General features: G+C 40.9%; 1 protein-coding gene across 1 annotated transcript in view; it reads left to right on the top strand.

The window, feature by feature from the left end:
• Positions 1-27,487, top strand: part of LOC122796782 (macrophage mannose receptor 1-like) — a 2,734,532-nt gene that overhangs the window by 257,828 nt on the left and 2,449,217 nt on the right. The gene's annotated exons all lie outside the window — the stretch shown is intronic.

Below are 27,487 nucleotides of genomic sequence, written 5' to 3'. Positions count from 1 at the left end.
ATTCCAACATTAGTTCTGATTGCTAACAGGTCAGGAAGTTCAGACTTCCCAGTCACTGTGCAATATATTTTATCTATTATTTATTAAGCCCAGCCAACCTTTACAATTTATACTACTAACCTAGGTGCAATATTTTTTCTTCAGCTGCTACTGCAATTTGCTTGTTTACCCATAATGTGATACATGATTCATGTGCAATACTATTACTTGAACTTTGCTGCTAGATGTGTATTTTTAGTATCTTAACAAGTGTGTGTTTCTAGGAATATATGTAGCTATATACTTAAGTGTAGAGTTGATTAATAAGACAGTAGTAGCATTATACTATGTTGTTTTAAAATATGTCTTTCTATGTATGTGATTTCTTTTTTGTCTGTCCCATGATGAGCTGATTGCATGAAATCTCATTTAATATACACTTGTGTAGATCTAAATGACAATAACATTACTTTTGACTTTTTGACTTAATGCAAAGAGTATACAAATACATCACAATCATATGTACCTTTTGGCTTAACCAGACATTTACAAGCATTTCTTACTTTATTATTGCTATACAATGACACACATAATTTCCTAACTTCCTCACTTATATTCTTTTATTATCACCCATAAGATTTCATATCCTATTGTATAAAATGCCATATTAAGGTGTTCTATCATGAGTTTTGCTTCTTCTTTTCTATTCCTAATATCATCCAGAATTTCTCTTATAATCATTAATAATTCTTGACAACCATTCCCCTTTATACTATATATACTATCTTCCATATTTTCTATTTCAGTTTCAAATCTCTTGTATTATTTTCATAAAGATCATTTAATCGTTCTTATTCAATACTATCAGTCTCCAGTTTTTAATTGTCTTTTATCTTCCTTCTTCCATATGAATTTATATATTCTACTATGTGGTTGTTTGTACATAAAACCTTAATTTGACCATTCATTCAAAATCTTTAAAAAAAAAAAAAAATATATATATATATATATATATATATATATATATATACATATTTTTTGCCAATCCCTTATTTTTTTATAGATTTTATACCCTATTCCATCTGGTTCTGCAGCTAAATCTATATTTATTTGTCCTAATACTTTATCTATCTCACTTAAAGAAATCACCTTTTCCAGTTCTTTATTCTCTGTTTACTTTCCAAGCTTTTTTTTTTCACTACCTTCTTTTTTCTTTAAACATTTCTTGTATGTATCATACTACATTATTAATAATCTTTTCTTGAGTTCTTTCTATTTATCCCTTTACATTTTTATTTCTCTCATTACACTACCATCTTCTTTTACTAATCTGCTTAATTAACTTGATATTTCTCTTCTTTCTTGTTAAAATATATTTGTGTATATAACCATTCATGCATTTTTTCTTGATTTCTTATAATTCTTTTTTCTTTGTCAAAGTACTTTCTATTATATTCTAAATCATCCAATGCATTGTTATATGTTCTTTTATATTTTTCTTGCTTTACCTTTTGCACATCATATTGTCACTGTAAAAAACATTTTTTTATATTTTTCCTTAAATATCATACTTCATTCAGACCAATTTTAATAAAATGTTCTCATATTAATATGAGGTTGTAATACAAAACTTGTTCCTTCGTCATGCCATGCTTTCTCATTTATCCTTTTTATTTCATTACCTATTTTTTATATATTCCTTGTTTTTCTTTATCTCTAGTCATATGGCAAAGTGATTGGAAACTCCTGTTTCAACTCCCTCCCCTTCTCCTATAACTAAATCTTCTGATACTAAGATAAAATACTCTATTTCAGTTCTACACATACCCCTTCTGCAAGCACATGCAATTTTGCCCCAAAGTTTTAATCTATCACATCTTATAACTTCTAACATTTTTCTTATATCATTTCCTTCCTTTTTATGTGTACCTCTTAAAGCACAATTAAAATCTCCAGTTTTTATAATATTCATATTTGCCATTCATAGTCTAAAATCTTATGAAATAAGCTTCCTTTTCTTTACAATTAGTATAAGCACACAGTGTTATAATTCAAGATACTTATTTTTTCCATTTTAAATCTACAGTGGTTAATCTCCCCATTTTTGTTAAAGTTATATTGAATATCTTTATTATATTTCTACAGAATACAGCTATTCCAAAAAAATCACTCATTTCCCAAATTCCAGATTATCTTTCCTCCCTATAGTGTCTTTGTTTGTAATCTTTCTTCCTATGTTAAAAATCTTGTGTCTTCTAATATAATTGCATATATATCACATGTATTACACAACTCCAATATCCCTATTCTTCTTACTATATTCTTAATACTATTCACATTTACAGAAAACACTCTAATATTTTCATTTTCTGTTTTCCTTAGATTTGTGGTCTTATAAATTAATAGCTAACTACTAGACTAGTTTTCATAATAGGCTTAGCCAATTTCCATCCCAAAGGTGAGAACCAGACTCTGAACTTTGTGTCTGTGAGTCAAACACCTTAAGCATTAAACCAGCACAAGTCATTATTTATATATATTCTTTTTCATCTATTTCCTTTCTTTTTTCTTTTGTACTTATCTAACTTTCCCTTTTCTGTTGTTTACCACTTTACAAACAGAATTCTTATTTTTCATTTACTATCTCCCAGTTTATATCTTCCTCATCAGTTATTTCAGAACCTTCTTCTATGATCCCTTTATTATTTTTTCTCATCTATTTGTTCTTCTATTTCTACTTCTAAAATTTCTTCTCTTTGTTCACTTTCTTCTCTTCCTTTTTCTTCTTCCTTACTCTCTTGCTTTCATTTTTGCAATCTATCCATAAATGTTCTATGTTTTGCATTTATAACATTTCAGTTCACATTTCTGCATCATGTCCCATTTCCCTAGGAATCTAATGTTTTGTTTTATACAGTTACTTATCAAATGTCCTTCTTCTCCACACAAAAACATGGTGTTCAATTGTCCCTTTTATTTTATAATACCCCCATTCCCCTCCACATTTATCATGCTTGGTATATGTATACTTTTTCTTTCTATTTTTAACACAACATTACAGTCCCATCCACCAGTCCATAAACCCATTTTATCATAAACTTTTGCAATGTCCAGTACTTCTTTACATAAAGTTTTCAAATGTCCTTTCAAAGTCTTTCTTTCCACCTCTGTTTGAAATGTTATATTAATTTTCTTTTTTGTTTCTCTCAAATGCTTTTATCACATAAAAAGTTCATGGGATACAGTCTTTCTTTCATATTCTTCAGTAAAATTTTCCATTGAAAAAAACAGTCTCAAATATAATATCACAAAATGTCTCTTTGTCAGTAAGAATAAATGCTCTAACCTCATGTGCTTTTATATCCTAAGGCGGTTTTAAATTGTCCCACACTTCATACCTGTCCATTTATACTGCATACTTCTATTTTTTTTCTGACTTCTTTTCTGCTACTCTCCTTTTTCCTTCTTTTACTTTATCTGGATATATTTTCTTTTCTATCTGACCACTATTCTTCAGGATTGTTTCAGCATCTTCTTTTTGTATTTTCTCCATAATGCCCCCCCTCAGGAAATGTCTCCTTTATTTTCTGACTCAGTCTGCATCACCATTTCATTAAGTAAATTATCGCACAACCCTGCTGACTAGATAGTTGTAATTATATGTCCATCATTTGCTAACTCACTTTCTTTAAAAAAAATTCTTAGAAACATCTCAGAATCCTGCACACATTATCTGGTCTTGATATTTGCTTTTGCCTCTATTTCTCTCACTATTCCATTATCTCCTTTTCTCTGTATCTACCTCCCTATTTCTTCTGGAATGGAAACAGGAAGTGCTCCTGCAAAATAAGTCCCCCTCACAACATCCATGAGTATGGGAAATTCTCTGATGCTCTGGTGAAATCCACTCCCCAGTGGTATATATAACACCTCAGGTCTCCCCTGTACAGAAGCTACTAGCCTAGTGGGACTAACCCAGTCAACAAATGGTAAATAAATAAATAAATAAATAAATAAATGCATACATACATTTAAAATAACCTAGTTAATATAAACTGCCATGTTCTAGTTAGACACTTCAGAAAATTGTCCATATCCATAGTGCCCAAACTTAAGGCCGAGCATTTCAAATAAATCACTGTGACTGAAAATAAGTCATCTGATTAATTTGGAAAGTTACCAAAAATGTTAAAATACAGTTTGGATGATGAAAAGGTCATTCTTCTCTCAAACAAGAACTGGTACTCACCAGAATGAAAAGAGTTCTCCTTCCCAACTTCACAGGAAACCAGCAGTATCCTCTAAACTAGGCAATGGTAACACATTTAACAGCCTTCTCCAGATTAAAGTAAGTAAAATCAGCCATAGTGCTCAAGTCATGTTACATTTATTTCAACGTGTCAGGTAAAAGTATTGATCAAAAAATACCAAAGCCAACCAAATATCCCATAGTACCAGCAGTAAAATAGCGCAAAAAATGCACCATGAAAATTAACATCCATATGTAGTCATCTGTCACCACCTTTGCATTTATGTCATCAATAAGTAATTAATCAAGCTTGCTTGATTGTTCTAATTAACTCATTAACACTTTGCTAATAAAAATTCATATGATTTCATAATTATGACAAAGAATACATTGGACACTATTCTTCTAAAGCTTATGTAAAGTCTTGTCTCTAAGGCAAAGTCCAGCAGCATAATATTTCTACCATTAAAGGAAGGTGGTTTCCATATCTTACCATTTATCCATAAAACAAGCATCATAACAACATGTAAAAGAGAGAAAGTACCCGACATCACAGCATAACAAAATGTAACATAAATTACTGAGCTGATTTCAATACTACGCCTAAATGCAAACAATAATTACTTTTACATATATATATATATAAATGCTTTAGGGCTTTTTATTAGTCATTAAAATCATCATTAAAATGAGAAAATGTGATGTGCTTCTAAGCTAAGCCAAAGCCGGCCATTAGTCTAGATCACTAATGGGATGCAGACATAAGAGATCAATGAAGGAGATCTCTGTCAGTAACAGTAGTTAAAATGTCTGTTAATAACAAATCAGTGGAATCAGTAAGGCTTGATGATTTTTAGTTATAAAATGAATCAGCTGTTAGATTATTGGAGCTAGTTATTATTGTCATAGTGGTTGGGTTCTCAAGACCATAAACTATGAGGTGAAGCAGTTTAAATCTGTGTCATATGCACATTTACACTGATACTAGGTTATAGCCTCTTGGAATATAACTCTGATGTTTAATATTCATTCTGCTGTTCCTCACTGCTACCTAAAGATATACCACTGGGAACTACTAAACAAAGTTTAGTAAGTGATCCTGCCAGGGGACTTAGATGTCAAAGCTTTTTTTTCCACCTAAAAGTGAAGTTCCTTTAGTATTCAAATCTTTGAGAGATAATCAAAGTATTAGTTCCACATAGATTGTTTAGGAAAATGGGAATCATTGAAACTTACCATGGAAAGGCCAGTAAGATCAGGGAATGCAGCTTTTGATAAGGAAAAAAAAAGATGTACAGCATGTATTGAGTTCAGTTAACACAGCAACAGTGCAGAAGAATATTAATCTTCCACTTACTTGCTTTCCAGAAATTTTCTTTGATTTTCCTAATTAGTAGACCATTACTGAATTAAACAGTGGCACAATTAAGCTGCAGGAATACTCAGTAATGGATCTAATTATAATCAAGATAAAAGCCACTGCCACCATGACTGATTGAAGGTACCAAACATGACTACAAGGGAGGGAGCATTTGACTGACACAGTAGGAGACAAGTTAGAACTGTAGATACTTTTCCCCCTCCATTTTGCAAAGAGTGTTTTGTACAGAAGAGTGAACCCCCCCATCCCCCAGATTGTATATTGCTGTAACTTATGCTAATGTAATGCAGCAGCATATTCAATTTCAGAGAACAAAGCTTTCCTGGTTAAAGCAATTCCCTCAGCAACTTACTTCTGCTGAGACTCTTCTAACTCAGAGGAAAAAATACTGTAACAGGGGCTAGCCTCCAACTAAGGAAACATATTGTTAAATCAGCAGCCTTCTAATGAAATCAGTAGGCCCCTGGTGCATGCTACTCCAAAAAAAGAAAATTAACTGCTGTAAAAAGTATTTTCTACTGCTTCAATCACCCTAAAACTCATGTTCCTTAACAGGGGCAGCTCATGCCATCAGACTGCCGGACGGCAGCCCCCACAGCAAGAAAAATGAAAAAAAGTACTTTTTAAATTTACTGTGTCTTTCACTCTTTAATAGTGAGTCTTTCCTCATTCTCAATTTATTTATTTTATTTATTTATTTGCAGTTGATTTACCAGGATAGTCCATTGGGCCAAAAATAACCCGTTTTCAATGGAGTCCTGGGGAGAAAAGCTCCAGTACAGAAAATTGGGTACATACAAAGATTGCTAAAAATTTATACAAAATGGTAGATAATAGTCATAGGGAGAAAAGCTCCAACACACACAGAATTAGGTTCATACAAGATTGCTAATATTTATAGAAAAGTGGTAGATAAAACATTTAAATTCACAGTTCATAAACATTCAGAACAATACAAACAAAGAGGATTAATGTGAAGTAAAGGAGTTTTGCAGCAGGAACGTAAGGTACCTTAAAGGGTGGAAACAGAGGGAACACAAGCTTTGTTAGATAAAAGTTGGTCCCGTAAGCATATTGGTGGAAGGATGTGATGTATTTATGAGGGGTGGGAGCAAGAGCAATCCCATTGGGAAATTAGATGTGAGTGAAGCTGTTTTTTGAACATGTATTGGTTAGAGGTGGTACGAATGGATGGTGGGAGTGAGTTCAAAGGTTACAGGATAGTAAGTGTTTACCTGGGGGATAAGATGGTTTATGAATTTCCAGTAGGTTTTGATTGTTGGACCTTAAGACTCTGTTTGGTAGGTGCATTTTAAAGGCAGAAGATAGGGAGGGACAAAGAGAGGGGTTGAGAATGAGCTTATGAGCTAAGGTCAGCTGTATATAGATGAGATGATTAGATAGTTCGAGCCAATTTAGTTTTCGGAGAGAGAGACAGTGGTGGGTGGAGGATCTATGGCTATTAATTTGGCAATTTTGTTATAGCAGGAGGAGAGTTGGTTTTTTAGTGATATCTGAATGTTAGACAATAATGGAGCCCCATAGAGAAGAGAGGGGATAAGAAAGGAGGAAGCAAGAGTGATTTTGGAGGAGCTAGTAAGATACTGATTCTGACGGTAAAGCATACCTAGTTTTTGATGAGTTTTTTTAATATTAAGTTGAAGATGAGAGTTGAAATTATTAGAACACCTAGTAGCTTAGCTTCAAATACCAGTTCCAAGGGTGAGTTGTCTTGGCTGGTAATAGAGAATGAGTTAATGTCGAAGGAAGTAGATTTGGAGGGGGTAAATACCATTAGTTTTGTTTTGGAGGCATTGAGTGCTAAGTGATTTGTTTTCATCCAATCTTCAGTAATTGAGAAAGCTTCTTGTGTGAGTTTTGGAGTGAAGAGGAAGAGGTGGCAGAGCAGATAATGGTAGAATCATATTGGATGATATTAGCAAATGGAATAGATTTGTGGAAATCATTGATGAATATATTAAAGAAGAGGTGACTAAGAATAAATCCTTGCGGAACTCCAGTTGTGGTACTAAGGAATGAGGAAGTGGCATTCTTCCAAATTACAGCTTGGTGTCTGTTAGATAAATAGCTGGAAAACCAATCTATGGAGGAGGGAGAAAGGTTAAGTTGTGACAGTTTGGATAAGAGTAGGCTATGTGAGATAGTGTCAAGGCCTTGGAGAGGTCAAGTAATAGGGTAGAGACAATGTGGCTGTGATAGCTCTGTTTACAGTCTCAAGAAAGGACAGGAGGGCTGTCATGGTACTATGATGAGGCCTGAATCCATGTTGTGTAGGGGTTAAGAGGTTATTTTCTAACAGATGTGGAAGGAGTTGAAGCTGGATGCACTTTTCTAGAATTTTAGATATAGGGACAAGATAGCAATAGGGGAAGTTGTTGATGTTACAATTGTTACCTCCTTTATGGAGGGGATGATGAAAGCTTCCACAATTGGGGCACCGTGCATTCATGGATGGAGCGGTTAATTAGAATGCTAATGGGATAGGCAATTGAAGTAAGAGGGATATTATCCGAGGCGTTGGTGCATGGCTTCAGTTTCTGAAGAAGTTTTTATGGTGGAAGTGGGTATAGGTTTAAATGAGAATGGAGAAGAGTGGGAGAGAGAGGATTTGAGGAAGATATGGGTGAAGAGGGTTTTGAATAGTGGATGAGGTGGAAGATGGACAGTGAGATGAAGAGAATGAGGAGACAGAGGAAATAAGGGAGGGTTATTTGTGGGAGAGGGTAGGGATGATTTAGGTGTAGAGGTGGGGCATGTGAAAGAGGATGAGTTTGCTGATAGAGTCAATGAAAAGGAGTTGAACTGTGTAGCTAGATCTAAGTCTGGGCTGTGTGGCTTACTGGGGTTAAGGAGGGTAGAGATCCCCTTCCAGAATCTTTGAGGGTTGGTTTTGTTGTTGTTTTGGAGTGTGAAGAAATATTTCTGTCTATCAGAGATTATCAGCTTTTTTACTTTGTTACGGAGGGTTTTGTATGCATTATGTTGTTCTGGGGTTTTATTTCTAAGATAGAGTCCCCAAGCTTTGTTTCTAAGGCGCATACTTGATAGGGTGGTCTTGGTTAGCCAGGGGGCTGAATTCGTTTTTATTCTTTTATTCTCAAACTCTTCTTATCAGCCGGCTGACTCATCTGCGAGTACGAGCATTCGCACTTCGAATTCTGGGTTGCGGCGGTTTTAAAAAAATATGTTTTTTTTTTCTCTTTCTCTTAGAGATGCAGTCTGGAGAGCGAATTAAGGCATCAGTGTGATGCCCAGCAGTCTATGTGGTTTGGAACCGCATAGAATTGGAAGGGGTTTCGACTGCCACGTCCACAAGCACGTACTTGACATGGATGGGCTAAATGGCTGCTGATTGGTTGTCGCTCTCTTCCCGGGCTTTATGTGCTGGGAAAAGAGCGAGAGGCAAACAGTTGCAGCCAGTTTCAGTTGTGGAATTGTGGATTAGATTATTGGATTTGTTTTTATTTGCTACTGCTTGGCGGCCTAGCAGTTGAAAAAGAAGAAGAAGAAGTACAGTTTCTTTTCTTCCTGGTGGTACGTATGTATGTGTATCAGTACAATTATATTAATTATTATTTAATGAAATTATTAATTAATTCAGTATTAGCTAGCCTTTGTACGCTAAATCGTGCATAATATGAATGCAATTTAGATGGCTTCATTTTAAAGAATTATATGGTAAATTCCAGAGAGTGTCAGTATGTAGTAACAGATTTCTGGAATGGATTTAGTTACATGGGCTCACAGCTTTGTGGAACATATTAAATTTTAGTAGCACTCTATAGTTATTAAAGTCTGAATTTCCTTTCTGTTTCTTTTCCATCGCTAGTAACTGAAAAAATTAACACATCAATTTTTCACTTAATCTAAACTACTTTGGGTTATCATTCAGGTTTTGTACACTTTTATTTTGCCAGACTTTTACAGAAAGCATTTTTCTGATAATAGCAAAAAGCATCAGTAAAATTTGTCTTTCAGTATGTATGAAGTGTAAAATATATCTAGAGTCTAGACTCAACTCTTTTTTTTTTCTCTTCCTGCACTTCTGCATTAAGCGAGATCCTACTCGTTTAGGAAATCTTAAGTAACAAATTCAAAAACTTGTGCTACTTCTTGAGAAAACAAACTGTAGTCTTTCAGAGTGAAATATTTTTATTTATACTTTCTTTATATGTATAATGTTAGTGAACCTTCTTATTAATATACAATGTATGCTTATGCTTAGAATAAACTGAAAGTCACAAAGGCCATTTTAATTTGCGTAGACAAAACAAATGGGCTGTTATTATGTCCAGCATGTGAACTGTGTGATAACATTATCAGATTATTAGCAGTGCTTCCAATGACTACCGTGTCAGTACTGCTGCAAACTATAGTGTACATGCTTTTCCATAAAAATGATGTTACACTTTGTATTCCCTGTATGAAGTGACAATGTATAGAGAGAAGTATAAGCACCTGGTAAGCTTTTTATGGATATTTTTTGTGTGCTACTCCATCATTTGGCAAGATCATTTGATTTGTAGTTATACTGAAATGGATGCATTTTAGCATGGTTATGTTTAGGTGTTATTCACTGATCAGGGTCTGGTTTAAGAGTTCAGTATTTCTGCTGTAAGTTGTAACACTGATGCTGACTGCAGTTAATTTGGCCTTCAAGTCTCTGTTTTAGCATTTGCTAAAAAAGATCCGATATCTACTGACCAGAACTGCTGAAATCTATGTTTTAAATATGAAATGCCTTATTTTAGCTTACCCTAATATGATTGTAAATAATCAATATGTTGATATGATGTGTAAAGTACAGAGGAATAACTTGCAGTTTTGTTTGTGTGGTGGATATTATAATTATTATTTGAAGTATAAAACATATTCTTGGCAAATTAATTCATAATGATACAAGACCTACTAAACTTTCTAAGTTTGTAAGAGCAACAAGTAAAAATTGCCTGCATTTTTGGGTCTTTGTCCTACTTTTATTTATGGCTTTATCCAGATTTCTTGCTCTGAGGTTGAGAGTATATGAAATGTGTCAGATCCATTGCCGTCAGCCAGAGACGTTTCAAATTGTGACATACTTGTTGTACCCCACTCCCCCATGTAGTGACTTTAGATGTGTCCAAGCAAGGAGCAGTTAGAGAATCCAAGGTAGACACAAGTACAGTCATGGCTTTTAATCTGTCCTTTATTTTGCAGAATGTTCTGTTTTTCTGTCATATTTTTATACTGTTGATTTATGCGTATTCAGAAAATGCATTTTGTTGGTTGGCTGCTTTTTTTTTTATACTTTATTTTGACTGGCATTCTAGTAATATATTTAAAAGTAATTTATTTTTTCATGCCTCACAACCTTTGTTTCCATCTAGATATTAAGTAAGCTGTCATGTAGCCAAGGCATTGAAATATTTTTTTCTTCTCCACTTCATTTTGTCTTGATTGGACTCTCATAATGATAGTTTGGCACACAGGGTAGCAGTGTATTTAAAGTACCAGTTTTTGTGGTTTTGAGCATAGTGAAAGAATGCTAGCAAATTTACTTTTTCTGTAAGAATAAATGTTTACACACTTCGCAGTCTTGGTTTCTGCACCTAATGTAGCAAAATGTAAGGTAACTTGTTGAGGGACATATTAGCCTCATGAGTGTGCGTGTGTATATATATATATATATATATATATATATATATATATATATATATATATATATATATATGGGTCTATCTGAGATGGTCAACAAGCCATTTGATCGACTTTCATTTGGTCGACAATTCATTTGGTCGACAAGCATGTTATGTGGGGGGCTTCGCCCCCCACACCCCCCAATGTGGGGGATCTGTGCCCCCCACACCCCCCCTAACTATATATATTAACTCCAGGGTCACACAACTTTGGGGAGGGGGGCAAATCTGCCTGTCGACCAAATGAATTGTCGACCAAATGGCTTGTCGACCATCTCAGGTAGACCTATATATATATATATATATATATATATATATATATATATATATATATATATATATATGCGTGTGTGTGTGTGTGTGTGTGTATGTGTGTCTGTGTGTATATGTGTGTATATATATATATATATATATATATATATATATATATATATGTGTGTGTGTGTGTGTGTGTATCCGTGTTTGTGTGTGTATATGTTTGTGTCTGTGTGTGTATGTGTGTGTGTGTGTGTGCATATATGTGTGTGTGTGTGTGTGTGTGTGTGTGTGTGTGTGTATATATATATATATATATATATATATATATATATATATGTGTGTGTGTGTGTGTGTGACTGAGCATTTATTTCATGTAAATAAGTAAGCATGTCAATCATTGATCCCATTGCACCATAGCTCCACCCCTTTTAGTTGACCACTCCCCTTCCCATTGGCCCCACCCATTCAGCTGTCTCCTGCAGCTTCCCTTTGATTTGAAGTCACCAGCCGCCACTGTTCCTTAACCAAGTAGAGGCAGCTTTATGCTTTAATTATTTTCTCTGTCTCTCAAGTCAAAGTAGCATTTTTGCTAAACATTCTATAGTTGTATTTCTCCCAACAAATTTGCACACAAAATCTTACCATTACTTGAATCCATGAGATATTTTTCCTCCATTCCCCTGCCTGAATTGCCTACCATATTGCAGCCTACACAATTCACCCCTGCTATGTTTGCACTCACTTTACTCCCCTAAACTAACCCCAGTCCCAACCACCCTGACCATCTCTGCTCTTATACTCTCCTATCCCCACCTATAATACATACAGTCCCAATAAAATTACACAGTCTTACACCAGTAGCATTCATTTCAATTAGTGCCTCCCCTTTATTGAACATTCTATTCATCCAGGAATAAGCCTTAATCTTAAAGTAACCTTGTATCTCCTTTTTACCCTACTATAATATACTAATCCTAAACATTTTTCTTTTATTTCTGCTGACTATACTTTTACAGTTATTCTTACCACAGTACCTACTTGAAAGTACTGAGCTATTTTTGTTTACCTCAATTAATTAACAAACTACTTTCAAACATAATATCTTCATAACCCATAGCTCTCAACCTTCTATCTCCAAAATGAACACTAGCCCTCACAATTTGGAACACATGGGCAAAATGTGAAACACATACTCATGGCTTACTAACAACTTCAACCAGAAAGGTCATGGGATGGTTAAAATATGCTTTTACTTTTAAAAAAGATTTTTTAATGCATTAATATAATTCATTTCTATTTACTGTGAATATCAGTTAAAAAATACCTAACACTGAATGTCTGACAGACCCTTTCAATGTGGAACTTCAAGGAACATGAACTTTTTAAGACCCCAAATGAGGTACATTACTCATACCTCTCAACCATACCTAATTCCTCAGTATTTACCGGTTTTGAGTTGAAAATAATGGGGTGCCATGAATTCCTGAGTGGCCACTTTAATTCCTGAATTCTCTCTTTTTTTTTTTTTTTTTTTTTGTGAATCGTTGCTAGTGATTGAGGGATGTGTACTGTACTGTCAGTTTGTGTGCTTGTTTTTCCATATTGCAACATGATTGTAATGCAGCTGCATCAGAGGGACAGTCAATGAACAACAGAGCGACCATGGGGATTGGACAACTGAGAGCAGCTGACACTTTACTTTTTTGTTTTAAATTAATGAGAGCAACAGTAACTGAGCAAGACAAGCAAGGTAGCTGACCATTTATTATTGTGCTAGTGCAGCTGCAGCAGTCATTAGACGAGTCTTCTCTTCTGCAGAGAAGAAATTATGAGAAGAGAATTTATCATCGGTTCTTTCTCCAGTTCTTCCAGGTAAAACAAAATAGCAATGCTACTTCTAGCTAGGTCAGGTATGTCTGTGCTGTACAGTTGTGTGGTATGTATTCATTTAAAAATGGGGAAAAAGCAATAAACATGCACAAGATGTTTAGCTGGAGCTCTGAATCATGGGTGTTTTGTTTTAGCTGTTGTTTTAGTTTTTCTTGACAGCAGTTTTAGAAAACAAATTTTTGGGGGTGGGGATCCATTCTGAGCACAGGCGATCACTAATAGTCAAAATTGCACCTTATTTACACATTGGGCCAGATTCATGAAGGCTTGCACGGAGTCTAAGAGTAGTGTAAGAATCCATGCAGCCTTCGCGATCCAGGAACAGCCCAAAGTCCGTGTAAGAGATAAGCTAAAACGGCTCTTACACGGAGTGGGCGTGGATAAGCTAATCACCTCACTTGCAGCCGAATAGCATGCAAATGAGGATGATTAGCGATCCAGGAAGCCCAGAACAGCCCGTGTAAGAGCCATGTTAGCTGCAGAAATATACTCAGTTGACAACTGAGTACGTTTCTGCAAAACTGTAATGGAGCCATGTCAGCTCCAAATAAAGGGTGCATATGTGTCAGGCAGCATGCCAATGGCCAAATATGTGGCCATTGGCAAAGTAACCTGACGCAAATATATAAAAAATATAATTTTTTTTTCGGCGATTGCCGATGTTTAAACCCAGCGCAGCCCCGCGCACACGGGCTGCGCTGTATAAAACATAAAAACGAAGGTTTTAAACCTACAAATGTAGGTTTTATGCAATACATGGAATGTCAATGCAGGGACCAGCAGACCAAAACCAACATGGCCACCGTGTAGTGGTTGCTAAGGGGGGAAGCTTAGTCTAAGACATGTAACTAAGCATTAGTAGGCAATCTGATGCAAATGAGTGTAAGGATACTGAATCCCACTGTCACATAGCAAATGGGCATAGTCTGAGTAGTGTAAGAGTTACAGAAGGGGGAGGAACAGAGTAGGAGAGAGGTGACATCACAGGGGGAATGGTAGAAAGAAATGCAGTTCATTGGAGGTCAGAGTTACATGACAGATGTCAAACAGATATCATGGAAAGAGGTGTGCCACTAACTAAGCATGAGAAAGTCAAGAAATGGAAGGTGTACACTGTTGCCTACACCAAAGTTTCTTGCTGGATGTGTATGCGCACGTGTGCACGCCATGAAGCGCGAGTAAGGCAGTGTGCGCGCGTGTAAGACAGACTGAGCATGTGGGAGCGTGTTGGGAGATGTTTAACACTGTTTGCGCGGGCATGCACGTGTTTTAATCCGAATAAGCAGATTCTGAACCGTGTAAGTATGTGTGCGCGCGTGTAAGCCACTGTGAGCGTGTTTCTGCTGGTTTACACATGGCTCCACCCTGAGGAAACAGAAAGGAAAAAGGAAGCAACAGATTTAGTAGGAAGCTAGCAGGGAATACTGCTGGAGCTAGCAGGTGAAAACAATTAGATGCAGGAAATTACACAGGCAAAATAGTAGCCCAGCCCAGCACTTAAAACTCTGCAAACAGCAGTGCAGGATGTTTCTCTCAAGAGACACTGCAAGACAGGAGTTAAGTTATCAGAAGTGAAAACTGAAAAAGCTGAACTCAGAGCAGAAATGTTAGGGGCTGCCATAGCTGTCATAATGAGACATAGGTGACTTGCTGAGGGTGGTGACAATGCAGATGGTGCCAGACAACCCACAGTGAGGAGACGGAGAAGAGTGTACAGGCCCAGGGTCACCTACCATGGGATACATGAGCTGGAGATAGTAGAGCACTATAGAGTGGACAGAGACCTCCTGCAGCAAATAGTGGAGCTGTGCAGGCCACACCTCACACACAGAACCAACAGAGGGGAACCCATCCCAGTGGAAACCAAGGTATGTGTTGGCCTAAGAATACTAGCAACAGGTACCTTCCAGAGACCAACTGGTGATATGATGGGGATATCACAGGCATCAGCCTCCAGGGTACTGCACCAGTTCCTGGATGCCATGTCAGCACATGTCCGTGATCATGTATATTTCCCCAATGCCCGTGAGGTATTGGCCAGCAATATGCGTCTCTTCCAGCAAATAGCGGAATACCCTGAGGTACTGGGTGCAATAGACTGCATCACATATGCATCAAAGCACCAGCCTGTGAGTGGGGTAGGGCATACATCAACCACAAGGGCTTCCCCTCCATCAACTGCCAGGTCATGTGTGATGCCCAGGGCATAATAATGAATGTGTGTGCTGGCTGTCCTGGGAGCTACCATGATTCCCACATCTGGCATTTGACGCAGCTGTACCAGACATTTGCCAATGGGGACATACCGCATGGACACCTAGTGGGGGATGCAGGTTATGCACTGGAGCCGTGGCTGATGACACCCATCAGAAACGCACACACACCTGAACAGGAACGCCATAATGAGGCACACGCACAAACACGTAATGTAATAGAGTGAGTGTTTGGGCTGCTCAAGTCACGGTTCCGGTGTCTGGACACATCTGGTGGAGCCTTGCAGTGCACACCAACTACATGTACCCAAATTGTCATGGTATGTGCTATGCTACATAATATGATCTTGCGAAAACAGCTGCAGCAGGACCAGCATAGGGCCGGGCCAAACAGCCCCCCACCATTGCCAAGGCCATCACAGGCAGAGCATGACTCGGAGGAGGAACAACCTGAGCCTGCCCCAGTAGGCAGAAGGAGGCGTGCCCAGTATGCCCTGGCCTTGGCAAAGAGGCAACGCATAGCACATACACTGGCTCAGTAGGAACCCTGGGAATGATACCCCTCTCTGACTCACTCATATAGTAACAGGGATGCCTAACATGACACAACCTGCTCTCAAACATGTACAGGGAAGTGTAATATGTGCATCCGACAGAGGCAGCCCTGCAGCACCACCTGAGGCATGAATGCTATGTGTTAAGTAATGTAACACCATGTACTATATGCACACCTGAGGACCCTGACTAACATCCTACCCTCACCAAGCATCATGCCACAACATGACAATGAGATGATCAAGTGCAATAATTGACGGAAGTATCGCAGTTAGTCAAAAGGGATCCAATGTGTGCCAGTCTGGGATGACATGCTGAGCATGACATGATGCACCACCTGCTAGGACTGGTGTGCACCTATCAGTGCAGGCCGTATGGATGCTGGCAAAGGCTGTTGTTACCCACAGTGTGCCCTGAATAGGTAAGGCTCCAAACACAAACCTATCTCCATAGGTATCAGAAGGGATAAGAATAAGATAAGGGATAAGTTGAAACAGCAAGATGCATGCAGTCTAAACTCACCCAGCATGAAGAATGGTGATATCTGCGCTGTAACAGAAAACTGAGCCAAGGCTCACAACAGCACCCTAACACTACCAGGTTACACCTCATACTGTGCTGTACAGCCTCAAAACATGGAACAAGCTACAAAAGGAGGGTGACTAGCAAGAATTGTCAAGGATAACCACATCCCCATGTTGGTACCACAACAAAAAGCAGCATGGACTAGCCATGGTCAAGTAACAGTGGCTAAAACTGCCCCCCAGTTTATAGCCTGCTGCAGACTACTGTCCCAACACCAGGAACTGCACCTGGCCTATGCTGGAATACATGAATATATCAATTCCTCCAAACCACATTATATTGGGTGACTGAAAATACCCAGACATAGACTGGGAGCATTATACTATCTCCAACAGTGTAGGACAAAAGTTCATAGAATCCATAAACCAAAAGGCCCAGGAACAACGTACCACTCCCACAAGAGGGGTAAGCATACTGGATGTGATAATCAGCAACATGGGTACTGGATGGCAAGACGAGAAGTGTATTGCTCACTGGTAAAACCAGACCATAGAGTAAGCACACTGGATATACAAATCCTGACCACAGTCCCTGGCAAGAAAACCACAGTGGAAAACATGTGTTAAGCAATATCTGCACACCTCCAAACTGATGTGGAATCCATTAAAGGTCCTGTGCAGGTGCAAAATATGGGCCACACCTCAGAACCTGTAATACAGCCATTCCATGAACACTGCCAGGAATGCTTGGATTATGCAATCCTAAATTAAAACAAGACACAATGCCATACACGCAGGAATCTGGCATGGTGGACACCAGCCATAACCAAACCATGCAAGAGAATGAGGAAGCTACTACATGACAGAGCAAACATAAACAATGAAGTAATCACTGATCAGTAGTATGGCAATAAAATCTGTCCACACATACAATCCACTAAGGCCAGCCACAACAAGTTGAATCTGTGAATCCTGAGGCAATGTTAAACCTGCCCCAAGTACACAGACAACCCCCAGCTCCACCCAAGAAATACAAATATATGTGAGAGATGCAACCAGCTATCCAAACTGGAGTCTGAGCTCCCTCAAATCAGTACTCCCAAAACTAGTCAGGAGGAGAAGGTAACCACACACACCACAAACACAGTCCCACATAGACCTATCACAACTGCAAACCAAACACATAAACACAGAAAAACATTCCCAGAGGCACAAATTACAAACACAGCACACCAACAGAGGCCTCTAAAGCAGACACCCAATCAAACAACCTCCAAACATAGCACATGCAACACATAGTACACAAAGCTGGTGTGCCAAACAGTCACAGGCCAGAAGGAGAAACAACATGCCTGATACAGTTGTAATAGGTGACTCCATAGTCAGACACACTGCTGTCCCACACACCAGACTGAACAAGGGAAAGGGTGCAGGTCACTCCAAAGCAAGTAGAAATATGATGCAGTCATAGTCCATGCTGGTGTGAATGACCTGAGATGTACCTCCCTAGACTACATGAAAAGAGACATAGATGAGCTCTCTGATTATGTAGTCCAGGCCGGTATGACACTCACCATTTGCAGCATCCTACCCTTACCAAGAATAATGCCACAGTACAAACATGGAATGATCAGTCACAGCAAGTGGCACACTTACTGGTGTCATTCCAAGGGGATCCAATGTCTGTCTGCTTGGGATGTCATGCTTGACAAGCCACGCAGCTGTTCTTGGGATGGCTTGCACCTGTTACCCCTGGGCGTCTGAATATTGGATAAGGCCTTTGCCACCTCCATAGAGCCTTTTGTAGGCAAGGCTGAAAAGACTGACCCACCACCCTAGAAAACATAAGTGGAAAGAAACATGCCAGATGTGTAAACCCCAATATGCATGCTCCCAAGGCCATCCCCAGTATGGAGAACATTGATGTCTGTGCAGTGAGAGAAACCTGCTGCAAGCCTCCTGACAGCACACCAGCACTACCAGGTTATACCATGTATCATGTGTCATGGCCCCAAAACCTGGAACAAAACATAAAAGGAGGGTGAGTATCCATATTCAGCACAGACACCCATACGTCCAGGTAACTGACAATGCACAAGGCATTGCAGTCCACCCATGTGCAACTAACTGTAGGCAAGACTGGTGTACAGTCTGTAGCATGCTACAGACCACACTCTCACACACAGAAACCCCACCAAGCCGTCCTGAAGACACTGGACAGTATGAATGTCCCACCAAATACAAAACAAGGTACCACAAATTACCACATAGGTGGTAAACCATTATGTATGGAAGGAGTAACCAGGGACCTAGGGACACAAGTGGACAGTAACCTGTTATGTGACACCCACATTGCCAATGTGGCTAGGAAGACTGTCTACATTTGACACAGTATCAGGAAAGGATTCACATCTACGTCAACAGAGGTCATTGTGCCCCTATACTGTTCTCTAATCACACCCATAATCTAGTACAATGCCTCATATGGGATGTACCTTACCTGACACCTGCAGCAGTTAGAAAGACCTCAAAGGTACCGCACCAAGAGGATAAAGGGTCTCAAATATATGTCATATGCTGCCTGGCTGTAGACACCCCAGCTGAATGCAGTCACATACTGCCTAAACAGAGGCATTGCATGTCTGTTGTGGAAGGCCATGCCCAACACAGGAGTAATGGACATGCTCCACCCCAGAAAACTCAAATCCATCGGAGCTGTGAGAGGGAGAGATGTCAACCTCAACAAATAATGAAATAGGATGTGCTGGTGGGACAGATACATAATCCAGAGGCTCCCCACAACCTGGAACAGAATCCCACTCCATGTTAGGCAGAGCCCCTCACTGACACTCTTCAACAGGAATCTTGCCAAGTGGATGGATGATTGTAGAGTTACACTGGGGGTCTTCACTGTGTCATGTCCAGACAGAGGCCCAGCAAAGCATATCATAAATGGCCATAATATTCACATAGCAAGGGGTGGCAAAAGCCACACACACTCTGGCTAGGCTAACAAATGCCCTAGGGTGGATAGCCTAGTATGAACCTATGAACCTATGAAGTAACAAATTGTACAGGACACTAAGGATAATCCCAAGGCTTTCACAACTGATGGTAGGAACCATGTTGGGAATTCACAGATATGCTCTGAGTCACACAAATATCACAAACACACACACATATTGCCAACATACATCCTGACAGGTGCAGTGCAACCCCCCCCCCCCCCCCAAATGCAGAATATCTATCCCAGCAGACTGCTGGCCCCCTGACACTGCAGATGCTGAGGTAACAGCCAACATCTACAAAACAAAACACACAGCAGCAATGGTATGAGATGGTGTCCTGGGCTTAGTGCAACATGGACTCCAAGATGAATGGAATGCCAAACCACACTACTGCTCAATGTCAGCCTTACCACAGAATATGTACCCAAAGAGCTGTGTACAACAACAGTGGTCCTTCTCAACAAAGGTGTTGCCTGAATGGATACTGAAAACTACTACCCCAGAATCCTGAGAAGCTCGGTCTGCACAGCTATGGAAAGGATCAGCATGTACCACAGACATAAAGATATCGGGGACCTACTGACACCGGACCCTACCCAGTGTGGCTTTCTTAAATGCAGATCCTGCCCCTAAACATGTTTGACTCAACTGAAACAGTCATTAAGGTCATTGATGAGGGCAATGTGGTCCACACAGCGTAGCTGGACCTTGCAAAGGCTTCTATACAATACCCTACATGTTCATTATAGATAAGCTCACCAGCTTAAATATAAACCCCTATGTCAGTAAAGGGGTTGCAAACCAGACCAAGGACAGAACAGATATGGTCAGACATGCTGCAGCCATGTCAGACTACAAACCAGATATAACTGGCATCTCACAAGGCTTGGTCCTGGGATCTCCCTCATCTGGTATATATGCCCCATAGGTACAGACAAACATGGAAGGACTGTGTCCGAACATGTTTGCAGAGGACTACAAACTGCTCACCACATATGATCCACCAGCTGACACAAGCATCCCACAAAAGGGCCACATAGAAACAGACAACTGGTGCCATAGCCATGTCAGCAAGCTAATTGCAGAAAAGTGTATAGTCAACCCCCGTGGATATACAGTAAGTGCCCACCAATTACCACATAGGTGTTAACCCATTATGTAGTTAACATGTAATGAGAGACCTGGGGACACAAGGTGATAGATATCCTGCAGTGGACAAACATGTGCAGTAGTGTTTACAGAAACATACCATATACCCACCTAATCATGAAGGTTGTCAGATCTAGATAAGGGGAGGTCAATGTGGCTCTGCAGTCATCCTTTATCAGCGGTACAATTGACTACAATAGCCCCTGTGGGATGTACCTCAGCAGACATCTCCATCAACCGTAAAGTCCCCAACAGTACCTCACCAGGAGTATCAAAGAGCTTGCACAGATGCCATGTGTTGCCTGTGTTGCTGGTATCAATAAACATGCTGCACCTTGTACAATCTGAATGGCAGTGAGCTATGCACATGAGAGACCTGAACCCCAGCACTGACTTACATAGGACAAGCTGTACTGCATGATCCATAACACAGAAGCCACCCCACCCATGAGTGAACCCCAGTACAGGCTACCCATAGAGTCACTTATCAATCTTCCTCAACAGGAATCTTGATGAGTGGATGGGAGATGGTAGCTTTATCCTGGGTATCACTGTCATGTCACAGGTAGACAGAGGCACAGTATACTAACCATGACATATGTCATGGCAAACTCCACTTACAATGTGTGTTGAAGGACAAACACACTCTCCAACTAGCATTAGACATGGACTAGGGCACATCGCTAGTGTTTGCAAATGTACACCTATGTTGTGGAATACACTACCAATGTTGGACAAGCCTGGTTTAAGTAGTTCATATCTGAACAGAATGCAACATGGTCAGATGTACACAACTGGCCCCTAAACAGGCTGTTGTGCTCACTATCGAAGTGTAAAGCACTGATAGCACTAAAGCCCAGGATACTGTCCACCACAGTCAAAGTACTACCAGTACACTATACAGTACTACAGTGTTAGGTCAGTGTGAAAGGATGTTGACAACTGTATGCAAAGTATCCCATGCAAACACTGCAGGCACAGTATAATCCTGTTGTGTTCACACACAAAGCAGTTGTACAGTAACTACACAACATGACACACAACACACAACCATAAACGGGTGATATTTGTTGAAGTTCACACTCATCCACAAATGTGGTGGGCTGCAGAGTCCAACATATGGAATGCTCACACTGGGCATGCTCACACACTTTGATAAATGAGACATATGTCAGACAACATGCCATGGGAAGGCTGAACTGGGCATGCTCACATACTTAGGCCAAATCTAAGTTTTGCAGTTGGACACACATATCTGGTATTTTTATGTGTTATTCCAGGAACCAACCACATTACAGCAGTCTGCCCAGTGCACACAGTTAAATGACTACAGAGACATACGTGATATAATGGATCCCTCCCATATGCATCTTCCACAGATGCACAAGTTGTTCATACAAACAGGGAATGCTATGGCAATAAAGATGTGCAAACAGTCTAACAGCAACAAATAATGTGCATTTGACAATTAAACATATGGGTGTAGAGGTCAACACTAGGCTGTTTGCCCTAGGGAATGACAGCTAAGCCAGAGTGTGCTTGGTGTCTGCCTCCCCATAGGATGCACATTCCCCTTTCTAAACACCGATGATGTCAGCACCCTATAAGTACAGCAGGAGAAAAGAAACTTCCCAGTAATGCGAATAGAGCGCTCCGCTGATTCGTCCGTCACAAGTGTCATAACATAGGTAGGTGTTTGAATCCTGCAAATGCTCAGTGTGTGTGTGTGTGTATGAGTGAGTGGGGTTGGTGTGTGTGTAAGTCGGTAGGAGAGAAATGTCCCTTTTGGCAACTAGGAAAACACACTACAGGATGCACATTCCCCTTTCTAAACACCGATGATGTCAGCACTCTATAAGTAAAGCAAAAGAAGAAAAGCCTCCCAGTAAAGCAAATAGCGCGCTCTGCTAATGCGTCCATCTCAAGTGTCATAATATAGTTAAGTAGGGGTTTGAATCCTGCAAGTGTGTGTGTTTGTCTGAGGGGGGGTTAGTGTGTGAGGGAAATGTCCCTTTTGGCAACTAGGAGAACAGACTACAGGATGCACATTTCCCTTTCTAAACACTGATGATGTCAGCACCCTATAAGTACAGCAAGAGAAGGGAAACCGCCCAGTAATGCGAGTAGCACACTCTGCTATGTGTCCGTCTCGAATGTCATAACATAGTCAGATAGAGGTTTGAATCCTGCAAATGGCAAGTGTGTGTTTTTGGCTGAGGGGGGCTAGTGTGTGTGAGGACAATGTCCCTTTTGGCAATTAGGTGAACAGACTACAGGATGCACATTCCCCTTTCTAAACACTGTTCAGCTGAAGGCCATGGCTCTGGCACAAGTTGTCTGTTTCTATGATGCCCCTTTGGAAGATGCTTGTGTCGGCTGGAGAGTCGATTATGGTGGCCAGTTTGCAGTCATCTGCATACATGGTCAGCCATAGTCCGTCCGTGTTGGCTTGTACCTCCAATAAATATATACCAAACAAGAGAGGTCCCAGGACTGAGTCTTGTGGGACACAACTCGTAACTGGTTTGGAGTCTGGCATGGCTCCAGCAATTCTAACCATGTGGGTTCTGTCCTTGAGCCACTGTGCAATCCATCTAGTGACATAGGGGCTTATATTTAAGCTGGTGAGCTTCTCTAGAATGCCCAAGTGGAGTATTGTTGTGAAGGCTTTTTCAAGGTCCAGGTAGGCTGTGTGAACCATCTTCCCCTCGTCAATGGCCTTGGTGACTGTTTCAAAGAAATCAACCAGGTTAAACCTGGTAGTGCTGGTGTGCTCTCAGTAGCCCTGAACCAGACATCTGTTACTGCACAGATATCAATGTTCTCCATGCCAAGGAGTGTTTTGGGTGCATGCATCTGGAGGTTTAGAATTCTGGCATTGGGTAGCATTACTCTTAGTTTCTTATCCCTTGTGATACCTATGAAGGTGGGTTTGTCATTTGAGCCTTGCCTAACATAGGCACTATGGGGGTAGCAAGAGCCTTTGCCAATATCTGAAAGCCCAGGGCTGACAGGTGCAGGTCGTCCCTAGCGAAGCAGGTAGTTCAACAGAAGATGAATATGTGAAGGTGTAGTGCCTGTGATTAGTTAGCAGTAGCATATATGACTGCTCACGTGGACACATGCCAGGTAAGTCATATGCACTGTGTCACAGGCAATGTACATGTGAACAGGACAAACAGTGACATCCTGTCAAGTGGGACATGGACATACATATAGTAAGCTATGCAGATGGCACTAGGACTCCACAGAAGCTCTATAACTATGCATTGCAGGTGTGATCAGTATTCCAGGGTAATTGCAAGCAAACATGCATGCAAACAAAGCTACAGTAAACAGGTCTGCATGTAGTCCATTGTACAACAAACAAGCTGTACCAGTTCCAGTAGGTAACACTGCAAATATGCAGGCACTATGCACATGTACATGGACATGGACATACACGGGTCAGATGGCTAGGGTCCAGTCTCAGTGCACACAAGTGTACAGACCATGTACTGTCAGGATGTACAATAACTGGATGGAAACTCATGTGTTCATACCTGCAGTAATACACATGTCAAATAACAGACACTGAGCCTTCACTCAGTGGTTCCATACTTAGTAGGATGTATGCTACCTGGCCTGCCACCACAGTATCCCTGACATATATGGGGACTCTCCCTCCTGTGACAGTTAGTTATGTGTGTTGGGGCTGTCTAGCATGGTATGAGATGTGAGCATGCAGTGCTAGGGTGCTCCTGTGTGTCCTGTACCAGTTGTGTAGTACTACACACATATCAACATCCTCAAACATCTGCATTGCAGAGTCCAGTGTGGGCAACATGCCACTTGCAATTTACATGTCCATCATTGTGTATTACTACATTCATTACCTTATCCCCTGTGCTACCTATGTATGTAGCCTTCTGTTGACATCATTACCACCAGTATGCCAACATGTGCAGATGATACACTATGGTACTTACCATGGGTGTAGACAACAGGACATGACAATCACACACTTACTGCATCAGGCATGCTGTGATATACCCACAATTAATTCAGCACACAGTACTGTTAACAACATGATACTATTACTACACATCTATGTTGTCACCCTGTGCATCAGCAACATGTTAACCTGTACCTGCACAGTTGTTACAGATTGCAGGAGGTGGCACAGTTTCATCATATGCACAGGGTGTGAACTTGGTATGCCTGAGTCAGCCACCGATACCACCAATTGACATGTATGTTTATGTGTGTTGGTGAGGGACAGCAGTAGAAGGTGGGGCAATGTTGATGCAGTGTGTGCGTGTATGCGGTAGCCCTAGGTGTTGTCAATTTGCATGTGTGTATGGATGCACACAGTTCCACCTCATGGCTGCCATATACTGGTGTTTGTGGACAGCCACAGACTGTATCTGCCAGGTCATACAGATCAGTGTCTCTGGCCACGGACACGGTACCTGTGCCTTGCAGGGGTGCTACGGACCGTATCCGGTACCAACCCAGACTGGGTACTCTCATCAGAAGCAGGTGTTCATTGACTGGACACAGATCCCTGTCGGGCCTGGCCAGAGCCACGTGCACGTGGTCTCCTGGGGCGGTCTGATGACAGCACAGACCCAACATTGCTGGGGCTGCTGCTGGCACTACAGGGGCAGCCGTGGCCCTGCTGTCGTCCGCGATGACTGCCAGCTGCTGCTGTTGCTGGCATACGGCCATGTTGACGCCACAACCACCCACCATCTCCCTGGCTCATGGACATGTAGTTGTGGAACCGGTCTAATATGTCCCCACAACGTCTGTCTATGACATCGGTGAAATCACGGATGGCACCCGCAATGTCACACATACTGTCAGTCATGGCTGTGTGACATGCTGTCAGCTCCCTCAGACCCTGTCTGGTGTACCATTCCATATGTCACTGTGCCTGCATGACAGCCCGAAACATAGCTGAGGTTGTAAGACCTCTGTGGGCACGTCTGACAGGGGGGCAGTACGCCCACGGATGCTCCCACAAGAACCCCTGGACATCTGTCTGTGTGGTACCATCTCTGGGCTATGCCCATGGCTGCTGTGTGGGGAGGCATGTGCCACAGATACCACATGACCCTGGTCAATGCCCACTGTATGCTGTCCATCACCTAGGGACATTGGTGACAAAGGGTGTATTGGCAGGATAACTGTGCACATTGATGGGGCCGACAGCTGTGTACTGTCAATCGGCTGACCAATGGCGGACCCTGGCATACTTTCCTGTGCCATTACACAGATGTCATCATTATCAGTACCCACGGCACCTGATTCAGGTTCCCTGCTACATGACACCAGAGCAGCAACAGAACCTGTGGGAGGGAAACAGGAAACACAGTTTACAATGTCTACACATTACCAGTGATGCACACATGCACACATGCACACGTGCACAGGTGCACAGGTGCACACATGCAACACATGCACACATGTGCACAGGTGCACACAGGTGCACACATGCACACATGCACACAGGTGCACACATGCACACATACACACATGCGCACACATGCACACAGATGCACACATGCACACATGTGCACAGGTGCACACATGCACACATGCGCACAGGTGCACACATGCACACATGCACACATGCGCACAGGTGCACACATGCACACATGCGCAGGTGCACACATGCACACAGTTTCACACAATTGTACAGTACTCAGTATGCGTGATATCAACACACAGACACACCTACATGCATACAAAGAGCACTACTAAGTGAGCCAAATAGTACTATTACTATCAACACTATTACAGGAATTGTTAATACACACTCACCAGCATGGATAGGCTGCATTGCTGTTATACCAGAGGGTCCTGCAGACGTGAAGAAACTAATGTCAGTGGGCACAACTGTGCCATTGTTACTGAGTATGATACAGGTTAGTAGTACAACAGTCACCTTTAACAGGTCAGCTGCTAATATTGAGGATATCACACTTGCACATTAAATACTATGATGACAGCTACAAACCAAGGACACACCTCACACATGCATTAACTACCAGTGTACACAACAGTCAACTATACATATGGCATATTACCTGCACGTTCACTGTCTTGCTGCTGCGTGGCTCCAGCCTCCATCATAATGCATGTCTGTTGCTGTTGTTGTTGCTGGCGGACTGGAGCCACTACACTCATGAGTAGTCCCTCCAGTCTGGCGAGTGGGGGATGTGTAGCCACCCCACCACCTGTGGCGACCTGTTGCCTGTGGATATCCGACACACGCTGACGGACATGTCTGATTAAATCACTGCAGTGATGTCATACCTGCTCATATGTCCTATTATGCGTGCCTATGTCATTTACCCAACGGACAAGGTCTTGCCACAGTGCAGCCCTCTCCTGCTGATTCTGGGTGGTGCGGGAAAAGAGTATTGCATAATCCCACACCAGGCTCTGGTGTATATCCTCATCCTCAGCTGTGGAGTAGGTGGGATTTCACGGGTGGGCCATGTATCTGAGAAAGAAAATAACCTGGTATCAGCAATATATGTCAGCAGAATTTGGCACACATACTACACATGCTACTCGACTGTTATGATACAACAT

The sequence above is a fragment of the Protopterus annectens genome, chromosome 3.part0 (genome assembly GCF_019279795.1).
Source record: "Protopterus annectens isolate FY-2018-M chromosome 3.part0, PAN1.0, whole genome shotgun sequence".
Lineage (NCBI taxonomy): Eukaryota > Metazoa > Chordata > Ceratodontiformes > Protopteridae > Protopterus > Protopterus annectens.
Note: the sequence above shows the minus strand (reverse complement) of the source record. Positions and strands in the feature narration are given on the sequence as shown.